The sequence below is a fragment of the Lissotriton vulgaris genome, chromosome 8, assembly GCF_964263255.1.
Source record: "Lissotriton vulgaris chromosome 8, aLisVul1.2, whole genome shotgun sequence".
NCBI lineage: Eukaryota > Metazoa > Chordata > Amphibia > Caudata > Salamandridae > Lissotriton > Lissotriton vulgaris.
The window spans coordinates 684,254,703-684,267,447 of record NC_141696.1 but is presented as its reverse complement, the minus strand read 5'-3'; positions in this window follow the sequence as shown (position 1 = coordinate 684,267,447).

The window sequence follows — 12,745 nt, the reverse complement described above, 5'->3', positions numbered from 1 at the left end:
AGCAATAAACTGTATATGGTGTCGTACATGTTAGGAACTTCCTTATTTTCATTACTTTTTCCCCAACTTTGTATGTCAGCGTCTTTTTGCTGTTCCTACACGCTTTACATCTCCCACACGGGAAAAAAACGGGGGGGGGTGGATCTCCAAAAGGTTTAACTACCGGTTTTACTAAATGATTCTTTGTGAGTGTATCTTTCAAAGCTCTCGGCCTTCTGTAGGTTATCATAGGGCATGGTGGCAAATCTGTTCCGATCACTGGATCCGTTTTTAATAGATTCCAGTTTTTTCTCATGATTACCCGGAGTCTGTCAGCCCCTCTAGAATAAGTTGTTATCATTCTGAGTGCATTTGTGTTTCTTCCCTTGCCTGCGTCTTTCTCCTTTAATACATCCTTTCTGGATACATTCTGTACTTTGTGTAAGGCCATATTTAAGATTTTATTTCCATAGCCCCTAGCCTTAAATCTGGCTACGCTGGCTTGTGCACTACTTTCAAAATCTTCCTCATTAGAACAATTTCTTTTAATCCTTAGTAATTCCCCATAGGGGATACTATGGATTAATCTTGGGGGGTGACTGCTTGAGGAATGTAAGATAGAGAAATGGGAAGATCAGTACAAGACTATACCGTAAAATTACGGCGGGGAACTCTATCTTACATTCCTCAAGCAGTCACCCCCCAAGATTAATCCATAGTATAAAAGGGGACGAGGAGAGTTTTATATATATATATATATATATATATATATATATATATATATATATATATATATATATATTACCTACTGGCGGTCGCCAGTAGGTATATATAGTTAGGATTTTTTCTCTATGGGACTTTTGAAAATTCTATGTCTAATAACTTTGGCGTTTGTGGACGGAATCAGCTGAAATTTTCAGGAAAATGGCACATTTTGTTTCTGAGCAGCCCCTAAAAATTTGGGGGGGTTTCGTCAAGGGGGGCGCCGAGAAAAAAGGGGGGTCCCAAAACGCGTTTTTCCCATTCATTTTTCCATAGGGCGTTTGGCCTCACTTTTAGCTCGAACGGCTGAATGGATTTGCACGAAACTTGGCAAAATTGTAGGGACTATTAGCCCGATGTGCCTTTGCTGGGTCTCAATATATGTGCTCCAGTGGATTTTGAGAAATTAACGTTTTAAAAAACAGATATCTCTGTGACAGCGTCCCGGGTAGCGCTCCGGTTCGCGTACTTTTCGCGTAACGGAACTTTGCGAAATGAAGCTGATTGGCTCTCCAGTGTCTGGCAACATTCTAAACAGTCCGGAACGGCCGCCATCTTGTCTCTCGGTTGGATCGAGAGACAAGAGGAGGAGAAAAACGAAGGGGGAATTTAATGAAAGGGGGCAAGGTAGACCCCTCTTGACCCCCTAGGAATGATGTTGGGGTTATTAAAGGGTCCCGTGGGGCAAATAAAAAAAAATTGATTTTTCGCGGTAGAAGCGCTTCCCGGTTCGCGAACCGGGTCGCGAAACGGGAATTCGCCATTTTGTGTTTCGTTTTAATTAAATTACAAGAAGGAGGAATAACAATGTGAGAAATGGGTATACGGGGGTACGGGAGATGTATCCTGACCCCCTATGTTTTCTGAGGGTGGCTGAGGATGCTCATATATGTTGATACATGTCTTCCAGCGGCTGCGCGTGAGCGGTTTTTTTTTTTGTCTGCGTGACGTCTGTTAACGTTCGATTCGAAGGAAATCAGGAAGTGTTGACCGCCATTTTGTCACTGCGAGTAAATATTTTGTAAAAAATAATTGTTATAAATTAATCCGTATTGATAAACATTGTCTGCGCCATCTTGCCTTTTTTCCAATGCCACACTTTTGTCGTGCACGGCAGCCATTTTAGATGCCTTGACCAGACCCACTCTCTGCACGCCGCCGATCCTCAGCATGGCTCCCCACCCTCGCAAGCATCTCCCCCACGCACTGGTCACCCCCGTTCTCTCTCTCATGCATGGGCCACAATCCTCCCCCCATCTGCGCTGCTCTTCCCTAAGAATCACACCCTGTGCCCGCCCGACACCTCCCTTTCACCCTATTCACTACCGCACCCTCTGACACTCCTCTTCCTCTGTGTCTGATTGTCCAGGCCGGTCCCAGGCTATCACCTAGCCGTGCGGATGTAGTTTATGGCCCCAACTGTAAAGAATCACCCCTCTTCAAAGGAGTTACAGTAGATCAAGGCCCCCACCACATGAGATCCGTCACACCACACGCGTTCCTACTATCTGATAAAGATCCTGTATTGTGATTGGGGAGGGGATTCTCACTGTAAGGGTGTGTGGGATCGAGCCTGAAGCGGAAGATTCCAGGGGTGCCTTTTTGTACATCAAAGTCTTCACAATTATGTGTCACATTAAAAATATATAGCACTCCAACAAAGTAGTAGGATTATAACTCTTTAATAACTTATAAATATATACAATGCTCCAACAGTAAGTAAGTAAGTAAACACGTTAAAAAAAATAAATTTAAACAACTATTTACATGGCAGCTTGCTGCAACATCCATCTCAAAGCAACAATGGGCTGCTTTGGTTTGTCTTTTAGTTGGCAAAATCCGTCGGCCTGTGAGGTGGCGTCAGTAGCGGTCCGTTGTGCGAATAGGCCGAAGGCAGCACAACGCGCCGAGATCCGGACGGCACCCAGGTGGTGTCCAGTAAGTTGTCGCACTGGTCTGGCCATCCTACAATGTTGCGCCGAAAAACGGCGTGGGGCACCCCGGGGGGGGGGGGGGGGGGAGGCGGAACGAATGGGCCTCCCCCGCCTCCCCAGGTGGAGGCTCCTCTGCTGCAGTGGGGCGCCCCTTGGCGTTTCACTCGCCATCCAGTTGTTTAGCGCCCACTTTTGCGGCACTGTGCCTCATCCGCCATTCAGCTGAGTTGCGCCCACTCTTGCGGTGCAGCGATAGGCGGCTGCCACAGGACTCTTAAATTGGCGGCAGGCTCTTCGGATTTGGGCCTGGTCCACTAAAATGGCCCTGGGACACCTTGGAACTCGGACGCTTGCCTGCTAGGGCATGGGCCCCATTCCCGAAAGCGTCCCCTCTTTTGACTGATTGTTCTTGTTGCCTATCTCTTCTGTTGTCATTTAACGGAACCTTTTTGGACTGCCGAAAGGGGTTCTGGTCCGACCGCTGGTTGGTGGAGACATTTTGATTATATCCTGGACCTGCCGGGCCTCGCCCAAAATGGCGCCGGTATAAATGGGACTCGTAACTCCTTGTTGTGTACTGGTTGCCCAACCGTGATATCACGAGATATGTATGCAGTTTTGAAGCACATGGCGGGCGGGGACGAGTACTGATTGAACATTTGGACATCCCTATTGATATTAAGTTCTGATGTGTTATTGATTGCTGTACTATTGAAAGTTCAAATTACCGTCACCCATGGTACTTGCCCGCAAATGTATATCTAGATAATTTTGTAACTGGCCCTGTCGTACTTTAATTATAAAATGTACATCCACTGATTCCGCAACTGTTAGACACCTTAGTTCTTGCAACCTAATGGGTCGCCCGTTACGTTCTTCTACAGTGTAAATGTCCCCTCATCATAGACGATTCAAGTTTGCTCCGTGGCCGGCCCACGTGGTTATAGGCCCGTATTTGTATACTGACATTTTCACAATAAAGGTTTTTAAAACAAAACATGGTAGTAGTACCTAGATTGGTAAAGTTTTGAATAATAGCCACTGTTTTCGAATCAGTAAAAGGCAAGTGAAATAAAGCAGCCCGATTACATGACGGTTAAAAGGTATAATACGCAGGAACGCAGTAAAGATAAATGGTCAAGGGCTGTTGTGTTTTCCACTCCTGCAACATAAAGTGATCCATAAGAATCCGATATTCATGCCTATCAGCGACTAAGACTGCAGGCCGAGCCTCTTTTGTTCAACGGCTCCCTCATGGGATGAAGAAACGCCCTTTTTCTCGAAATAGGAATATTTTACTTGCAGGACAGTTGTAAATTTCCCGGGAAAATACATTAGCCTGGAACATTGTTAGTGATAAACTGTAAATGCATCTGGGTCTTTTGCTTTACAAGTAAGAGTGAGAAAAAAAAGGTGGGGCTTTCATCATTTGGGAAAAAAAAAATGTTCGAAAGCAATGAAAAGTGTTATTTTTAGGTCATATGACCAAGCCTTCTATCATTAGAAAAACAAAAGTAAAATGAACCAATGAAAAGTTTTATTAACAAGTCACATGACCTGTTATGCTTACGTTACGCGCTGCGCGCCGCGCCCTGGATCGTTTCCGGGAAGCTGCGCCTCGCGCACCAGAGCACTTCCGGGTGCGCTAACGCGGCGCATCATATGACGCATTACGCGACAACGCAGGTCCAGAATATAGTCAAAATGTCTCCACCAACCAGCGGTCGGAACACAACCCCTTTCAGCAGTCCAAAAAGTTCTGTTAAATGACAACAGAAGGGACAGGCAACAAGAACCATCAGTCAAAGAGGGGAGGGCAAGTTCTTCTCCCCCGGGTCACGTTGGGGCTCCACCGGAACTGATCGAATTGGTAGTCTACAGTGTTTCTGGATGTTTCAGACTGAAGCTGGCGTCAGCATGAGAGCACCACCATCTCGTGGCTACGTCGTGGCCATTCCGCGAGCAATCATGGCAGTCGCTCCCCACCGGAAGTTTACGGGAGTCGGGGGTCCCGGTGACTGTTGTAGAATCTTCAAGGCTGAGGAGACTCTTTTGGGAATGGGGCCCATGCCTTAGCAGTCAAGCGTCCGAGTTCCACGGTAGCTCAGAGCCATCTTTGCAGGCCAGGCCCAAGTCTGTGGAGCCGACCGCCATTTCGTGAGCTCCGTAGCAGCCGCCTGTCGCTGTACCGCAAGATTGGGTGCAATTCCGTTGGATGGCGGGTGAGACGTTGTAATAGCAAGAGCAGGCGCAATTCAGCTGGCCGAGCGAGGCACTGTGTTGCAAGAGTGGGCGCAAGTCAGCTGGTCGAGTGAAGCGCTGGGGTGTAGCTGAGAAACCTCCACCTGGGGAGGTGGGGGAGGCTCGTTTGGGCCGCCTCTCCCTTCTAGTGCACCCCACGCCGTCTCCTGGCGCAGGTATATGTGATGGTCGGACCAGGGCACCGCAGGACGTGTCTTCAGGTCAAACGGATTGTGGGACAAGGTGTGGAGCAGGCGCAATTATCTCGGGGGCCTCCGTCAAGCGGTTCAGGGAGGCACCGCATCGCATTGTTTTCCAATGCAGTCAGGTCCACAAACAGCCCCCACTTACTTTGAGAATAGTGAAGCTGCAGCAGGTGCAAATAAGCTTCAGACAGTGTTACAAGCGCTGCTCGGAACCCTCAACTATGGCAACCAACATCCAGGACTTATGCCATTTGTGCAAGGCAGTGACATCGAAGCATCTCAGGGACCAAGCAACATACTACATTCAGAGTCCTTACCACAACCTCTGCCTTCCTTCTTACCTAGTTATTGTTCTTTCACTCCCACTCCAGGCTTTTAGTCTGTGGATGGAAAACCATGAACCTACACTCACCTATGAAAATCTTACTATTGATGGTTGATTTTGAGCCCCAAATACAAAGGCTTGTTTGGATCGATGTTGCAGCAGGCTGCCATGTAAATAGATATTTACTAAAACGTTTTACCCTGTTACTTGTTGAATTTGAGTCCCAAATACAAAGGCTTGTTTGGATCGATGTTGCAGCAGGCTGCCATGTAAATAGTTATTTAATAAAACGTTTTACCCTGTTACTTTGCTGGTGTGTTGTATATATTTATAATATTTGCATAGCGTTTGTCGTTATTTTGGGTGGGGTGGGCGGCGGAGCCGAGCTGTCTTGCAGCCATCATGGTGTCGAGCTCAGTTCCTCTCACTAGTTTCGTATTTCTCATGAGGGGTTGTTCATAATGTTTCTATTTTAGCGAGGTCAAAAAGAGATCCCATTAGTGGCCTATTGATTTTGCTTGATTCCTTTTGTTTTTTTAACAATTTTTCACTATCTGCAAAGACTAAACAGAGTATTGCGACTCTGTGCTTGTTTGTAAATAGAGAATGAACCAAAGAGAACCAATTCCAAAACAATAAATGCTAGGATAACAATCAATCAAATGGAGAGGGAAGCAGGCACGACGGATTACAACGGGGGCAAAGGCCTGTGTTACCTACCCTTCACTATCTGCAAAGAGAGAATACTCCTAAAAGAAAAGAGGGGGGCGGGCAGCGTTCAAAGCACATCAGCGTGCATAAACACGAAAATGTTTTTACCTACCTCGTACTTGACATTTTACAGCTTTTGATATTTGCTATTAAAAAAACATTGAAATTCACTGAAAAAACCATAGGTTATAGACCATATATAGTTAGGAATTAGCATTTACAAAACCTTGAAAATTCACTGAAAAAAACATGGGTTATAGACCATATATAGTTAGGAATTAGCATTTACAAAACCTTATTTTATTCACACAAAACCATTGAAATTTCATATATAGTTAGTTGCACTATCTATATATCGCGCACCCGCAATCCACTGCTGATCATGTCACATATTACATCATTCATGACATGATCAGTGACATCACTGATGACATCACTGATGACAGAGAGACTGACCTACTTTCACTCGCTAATATATGTATTCACTAAGATACACTTAATAAGGCAGATATCCAATTATTTTTTTTTAAAAAAACATCCATTAAGACAATAATTTAAACAAATATTCTTCCATCGACCTTAACATACATATATAAAACATATTTATTTATCTGAAAGACACACATTCACTGGATGGTGTCATCAGTGCATTACACGTGCAAGTTATAGTGAGTCCAACTAACTATAACGTGGGAATTTCAATGGTTTTATGTCAGTAAAATTTCCAGCTAACTATAACTGGTGTTAAACCTATGGTTTTTTCAGTGAATTTGATAGGTTTTTTAAATGCTAATTCCTAACTATAACCGGTGTGAAACCTATGGTTTTTTCAGTGAATTTCATAGGTTTTTTAAATGCTAATTCCTTTCTATATCGAGTTTCTAACCTTTTTTTTTTTTTACAATTTGCTGTTTTTTTTTAAGTATTCATTTTTTTAATATATTTTTTTTCTTTTGCGCTCAGGGTGCGCGCTCCGGGAAGCTTTCAGCTAAGCTCTCCGGTAAGCTTTCCGGTGAGCTCACCTGAAAGCGCACCCAGAGCGCTACTGTCGTTCGTGAAAAAAAATATGAATGAAAAGTTAATAATAATGCAAAACATTTCGTTCCATACAAATAAAATCCGTTTTTTTTAATAAGGAAAATGATTATGTATTTCTGTAAAAGTTTGATGACGTCACTTTGGCGCCCAACGTAAGTGCCCTCGGAAGCGCCTACGATCGCGCCGCGTAAACGCACCCGGAAGCGCCCAAGATCGCGCCACGTTTGCGCCCCGGAAGCGCCTACGACCGCGCCGCGTAAACGCACCCGGAAGTGCTCCGGAGCGCGCTGCGTAAGCGCGTCGGGTCATGTGACCCTAAAATAACACTTTTCATTGGTTGCTAACAGTTTTTTTTACAAAGAATGAAATCCCCACCCATTTCCTTCACTATTGCTTTGTACTTGGAGAGAGCAAGAGCTGTTCTGTGTACTATCTTCATCTCCTACTTTCCTGATCTACAGCAATGGCTGCAAGAGAGTCATCCAGCAGTGATTCAGAGGCATTTGTAGATGAGGACCCTCCTAGGCAGAAGAAAAATCCATTTCATCTGGAAATTTTATAACATCCCTGAAGGAGAAAAAAAAGTCAACGCTCCAAAAGTAACCTGCAAAATATGTGGTAGTACTTTATCCAGAGGCAATCCTCTGAAAAAATATAGTTTTGGAAATGCCAATTTAATCAGGCATGTCAAAAGAAGACACCCAAACAACTTTGCGAGGGAGAGTGTCAGAGACCTGGCACGGAAATTACCCACAGATGGCGGCAGCACCTCCACTGGTGGAGCAACACCTTCGGGACCATCCCGTAGAAGAACATACAGCCAGAGTTTGCAGGCATCAAATTTCTGTGCACGGAGTGTGACGAACTGCTCTGCTATGGGGAGCAGAGTGTTGAACTCATTGCCCAAAAGAAACAGCAACACCGCTGCCCTGACAGTCCCTAAATTTTCACATTTTTTTGCTCCTGTTGAGCCGTTTTGGAATCCCTGTTTTTTGTTTTTCCCTTGACAAAAATCCAAAAAAATTATAAAATTGTTTTAAAAAGCCAAAAAAAGTTCAAAAAGTTCAAAAAACACAAAAAAAATATAAAACAACAAAAATAAGAAAAAAAAAAGTTCTTTTTAGAACTACCTCCAATTTCTAAATAAAGGCTTTTTTTTTTTATAAACTGTCATCTTTTTCCCTCATTTTACGCTCCCCGGTGCGCTACCTGGTGCGCGTACCGGGCGCTTCCCCCGCGCAAAACGAAAAAAAAAAAAAATATTTTAAATGCCCCGCGGGGCCCTTTTATAGCCCCCACATCAAACCTAGGGGGTCAAGGGGGGGTCTACCCTGCCCCCTTATGGTCATTTCCCCCTTTGTTTTGGCCACCTCTCGTGTCTCGATCCTACCGAGACACAAGATGGCGGCCGCTCCGGACTGTTTAGAATGTTTACAGACAACTGAGAGCCAATCAGCTTTCTGCGCGCAAGTCGCGTGTCGCGCCGGGAGCGCACTCCGGTGCGCGCACCGGAGAGCGCCTATAGATATATATATTTTTTGGAACCTAAATTACTCAAAATCCACTGCAGCACATATCTTGAGACATAGCAAAGGCACATCGGGCTACCAGTCCCTACAATTTTGCCAAGTTTGGTGGAAATCCATTCAGCCATTCGGGCTAAAAGTGAAATCGACCGCCCTATGGAAATTAACATGGGGAAAACGCGTTTTGGGACCCCCCTTTTATCTCGGCCCCCGCTTGACGAATCCCCCCCAAACTTTCAGGGAAGGACCGGAGCTCAAAGAGGCCATTTTGAGGAAATTTTCAGGCAGATTCGTCAACCGGCGCCAAAGTTATTCCAAATAGAATTTTGAGATTTAACATTGAAAAAAATCCTAACTATAACTACCTACTGGCGACCGCCAGTAGGTAATATATATATATATATATAATAGCTAGGACCTTGATTCTATTTAAAAAGCGTTTTTTCTTTTGCCAATATCTTTGGAGCCATTTGACGAATCTTTGCGAAATTTTCCAGAATATATATATATGCAATCTCGTGCTGCCGGAACGTTAGTAGAGTCGCACTCAGGATTTCGATTCAGGAGTTCTTAGTATTTATTGATTTGGCGCATTTCAACAGCACGGTCTTTGTCAAAAAGTCATACAAAGACCCGAAAGTGGTAGTGACCATTTAAGCATTTCCTGGGTTACAATGGATATAGAAGCACTGTGCAAACTGATCGTCCGTCTCTTTGGAGTCAGAAGACAGACTTGAAAACGTTATCAATTCATTTATGAAATAACAATTCATGAATAGAGAAGAATAATCAATTTTCAACAAAGCAACAATGATTAAAAATTCATCGTGAATGTGAGTGTAAGCGCAAGCTGGTATGCCTAGTGGCGAATAACACTGGTGTTGTACCTGCCTGTGCTTGAATGGGGCGATGCATGTTTGTGCACCCGGTCTCAAAGTTAAATAATAATCCCGGTAGGATGCTAATGAAAATATGGGCTAGTGCCCAAGTGTACATACTCCATATTAAAACCAAGGATTTGCTTAACCCGCAATACACTGGGTTAAGCCCACTATGGATCCAAATCACAAAAACAAAATTGACGGTACTTTTGGAAAAGGCAGTGAGATGGAAAAAGAATAATATATCCAGGGGGGGCAGATCCATGCAGATCTGGAGAAATGCTGCTCTGTTTCCCATGTCAAATGAGGTACTGAGAGGAGTGTTGACAAAGTATTGGCAAGTGACGCTTGAATACACTCAGAACAAAATTGGATGCAATTTTGATTTCAAACAAGCCTTGTGAGATCATGATATTAAAAGAACAAATAACAAATTTAACAATGTAAAGATGATAAATGATTCTTATTTCCCTAGCCTAAATGAACATCGCGTTCCTCCTCATGGTTGAGGCCTCCTGGGAACTTGCTTTGTAGTCTCACAATATATTAAAATTCCAGGCGTCGCAGATGACATTCCCGATCTCCTCCTCTCGATGATGCAGGGACCCTGTCATTGCCAAAGTATGAGATTTTAGAACTAATATCTCTGACATTCGAATACACCAGTTCAGAATGCGTCGCTATGGCGTAGGACATGTCACCATTCCTAATGGCGCGGAAATGCTCGAGGACGTGCTTCTTCACTGGGAAGATTGTGCCTCCCACATAGTATAAGCCACAAATACAGGCTAAATATGAACAACAAAGTCAGTATTGGAATAATTGAAATTGTAAATCTTCCCATTTCTCCCATTAGGCTGATTAAAAGTTTTCACATTTGTACTGTTACTATAGGCGTAACACCTACAGCACTTGTGGAAACCCGGGAGTTACCTCAACCAGATGCCCTGTGACTTGTTCTTGATGGATAGGTGACTGTGTACTAGAATTTCCTTTAAGGACTGACACTTCCTGTAGGTGATATATGGTGATGGACTAACCAGTTTGCCTATTACAACATAGTTCTTAACTATGTGCCAGTGTTTGCGCACTACCTTATGAACTTACTATGAGGCTTGGTTAAAGGTGGTGATGAGTCTCACTTCATGTTTCCCACTGTCCTTCTCTTTTGGAAAGAGTAAACTGTTTATATTCTTGATGGCAGCCTTCTCAGTGGCTATTCTGATGTTTCTCCCTGTGTAGCCCTTGCTCCTGAAACAACCTTGCATGTTTTTAGTTTCTTTTTCATAGGAATCAAGGGAACTGCAGTTGCGTTTTGTTCTTAGAATCTCCCCATAGGGGATATTTCCCTTCAGGCCGGTTGGATGATGGCTGTGTAAGATATTGTTGCCAGATGTCGGCTTTCTATATAGGCTCGTATGTAGTGTCCCATGTTTAACCTCCATCAAAATGTCTAGGAATTCGATGGTAGAAGGGTTGGTCCTGCTGGTGAATTTCAGATTCAGGCTGTTGGCCGAGAGGCCCTGAATAAAATTGTCAAGGGCCTCCTGTGGACCATCCCATATCAGGAAAATATTGTCTTTGTAGCGGGTCCATAGGATGACAATATTCAGGTGAGTATTGTGGCCATCGTGCCACAGATGCTCCACCTCCCACCACCTTATAAACAAACAGGCATAGCTTGGAGCGAAGCAACTTCCCATGGCAGTACCAGTGTACTGTTCATAACACTCATCCTCAAGTAGAAAACAATTACTGTGTAGGCAAAAATTGAACATCCGCATTACCAACATTGTGTGGTCATACATGCTCAGAGGCCTATCTCTAAGGTAATATTTACATGCTGCCAGGCCCAAATCTTGCTTGATACAAGTGTACAAGTCAACAACATTTATTGCCGCCAAAATGTAAGTCTCTTTCCACGGAATCTCCTGGATAGGTAGTTATAGTTAGAACCTAGTTTCCATAGAATTTTTTTTTTTTGATTTACTAATAACGTTGTCGTCGTTTGACGAATCTTTGTGAAATTCTCCCAAAAAGGTCTATCCAGGTAAGCTCCTATCCTGAAAGTTTGGGGGTGATTCGTAAAGCGGGGGCTGAGAAAAAGGGGGTCCCAAAACGCTTTTTCCCCATGTTAATTTCCATAGGAAATTTTGCGACGAGCTACTGCCCGAACTGCTGAACGCAATTACCCCAAATTTAGCAAAAAGGTAGAGCTTGGTTCAGAAAGCGACCTTTTTTTAAAATGGTGTAAATCAGTTGAGTAGTTTTTGAGAAATTCAAAAAACAAGAGTCAAAAAGGGGGGTCCCAAAACGCGTTTCCCCATGTTAATTTCCATAGGAAATTTTGCAACGAGCTACAGCCCGAACTGCTGAACAGAATTACCCCAAATTTAGCAAAAAGGTAGAGCTTGGTTCAGAAAGCGACCTTTTTTTTTAAATGGTGTAAATCCGTTGAGTAGTTTTTGAGAAATTCAAAAAATAAGTACAGTGATCTGAACATTTCTATATTGATTGATGTCATTGTACTTCCTTTATTGGTTGATTCTGGGGAAACAATTACAATAATTTCTATTGATAAATACAATTAGTGTTGGGCAGACAAAGACCTTCTGCCCCTTGACATCATCACAACAGCATTTGAGGGCAGCAGAATTGATTTGGTTGGTTACTTCTTGTCAAATTTATCATTTGAATCTAAAACTATCAAGGGTCGTGTCTGTAGCTCATAAAGGAATACATGTTCTGGGCTGGTTGCATCAGGCAGACTTTAATTTACTGATCAGACCAGGACACAAACATCCAGTAACACTGGTCAATTCTGTAGTGAATGTTAACTTGAAAAACTGATTCAAATAGGTTTTTCAGAATAAAGAAGGCAAAATAAAAAATGAGTATAAAATAAAAGTCAAAGAGGGAGTGATGTCAGTAAAGCACGAACTGCGAAATGTACCTCATAGTTTGATGAATGAACTCTCTACTATCTTTAGCATCTTTAATTGGTCTACAACGTGCTATTTGGTTTTAAACTTTGAGTGGGCTCACAATCTCAAATAAAATTGGAATGTGATGCACGTGTGTCCTAACTAAATTTTATTGTTTCAGTGTAATACTTTTTTCTCATGCACATAGCGGGGTCTTC